The following is a 1,717-nucleotide window of genomic DNA, read 5'->3' as shown; positions in this document are numbered from 1 at the left end:
ACAGCACTTTTGTTATTTCAGACACATTTTTAGACTCCATCTCAAAAAAAAAAAAAAAAAAGAGAGAGTGATTACTTTCAAAAACTGCATCTGTGTTTCTGGATCTTCCCCAGACAAGGCAGTCTCCTTTCCAGTCAGTCATTCCTGGTCCCTGAGCCTGAGTAACTTGGATGAGTGTTGGCAGCTACTCTGAAAACCACGCCTTTGGCTCCACGTTTTGCAGACAGTGACTACCCCGTGAGAGCCTTGTCTCCTGTCATCTGTGTGGAGATTCTGCAGTCCCTGTTGTTCTGGGATCCTATAAACAAAATCACAGTGGAAGAGGGGAGATAAGGAACAGATGTCACCAGCACAATCAGAAATACAAAACAAAGCACAATGTTAAATAAGGGTGCTGCACAGTTTTCCCCACAGTGGGGATCAGGTTTCTACGGGGTTCAACTTCGCCTTGGCACAGGGCGCTCGGAGTGGGTAGTGAGCGTTCTCGGCACAGGCAGAGAGGGGCTCTCTACGGTGTTCATTTTGAAGGATTTTGTTTTTAGAGCAGCCATTTTGATTTGAAAAATGTGTCAGCTTAACGCCCTCTCCCCAGGGGCGAGAAAGACCATTTCTTAAGTGGGAATTTCCCAGCAAAATATTGACTAGTTTTTTATTTTTTATTTTATTTTATTTTTTTAAGTACAGTTAACCTGGAATTTTCCCTAATAGTTACAAATGGTTTTTTCTTTAAACCAACTCTTTAGCATAGTCGTGTGGAAAATATTATTCTTCATATTTCCTCTGCTTGAAGACTTTAGGTTGCATTTCCCTTCCCCCAATGGCGTTTTTATCCATGCTTGACAAGCCACTTTGACAGGTGGCCCTGGGAGTTCTCCAGAGGCCAGGATGAGGTCTGGATACCATTTCTGGGTGGTCTGAGAGCAGGGTATTTAATGCTAACTTTTCATATTCTGGGTCTGGAATCATTTCTGAATCCATTCCTCAGAGCTCTGCTGCTTGTTCTATGAAACTTTTCCTTCCAGTGTATGAACTGGGATTTTGGCTGCATATGTTCATCAAGAAAATCAATGTCACTTGTCACAAGTGTAAAAAGAGTGTTTCAAACGTTCCTGGAAAACTTTCAGCTGGTCCACGACTATGCCCAGGTCCTTCGTATAATCTCCCATATTCCTCCCTGCCCGGGTTGCCCGTCAGAGTTATTTCTGAGGCAGAATGAGTGCCATAGACCAGCTGCCTGTAGGTGAGGGGTAAAGCTACTGATGTGGATGACTAACTGACATTGTAGAGTTTCTTAGGGATGGGGTTCAGGGGTGGCGGGGGGGGTGTCCCTAGGCTGGATTTCTGTTAGTGCGGCCAAGAAATAAGATTTATAACAACGCTTCAAGGATTTAACATCCTTTTGTGGATATGATCCCAGAGAATCTTATTAAATACAGGGGCTCATTCTGAAGTGAAGAAACCCAATAGACGTAAAAGCAGAGGGGAAAACAAACTCAGACTTTATTCCCAAACATTTACTTAGGGTGGAAATTTTTTTCTTTCTTTCTTTTTTGAGATGGAGTCTCACTCTGCCACCCAGGCTGGAGTGCAATGGCGCGATTCCGGCTCGCTGCAAACTCTGCCTCCTGGGTTCAAGCAATTCTCCTACCTCAGCCTCCTGAGTAGCTGGGATTACAGGCATCTGCCACCACATCTGGCTAATTTTTTTTTTTTTTTT

This window comes from Cebus imitator, unplaced genomic scaffold (assembly GCF_001604975.1).
Source record: "Cebus imitator isolate Cc_AM_T3 unplaced genomic scaffold, Cebus_imitator-1.0 Scaffold124, whole genome shotgun sequence".
Lineage (NCBI taxonomy): Eukaryota > Metazoa > Chordata > Mammalia > Primates > Cebidae > Cebus > Cebus imitator.
The sequence above is the reverse complement of the archived record's forward strand: the minus strand, read 5'-3'. Positions refer to the sequence as shown.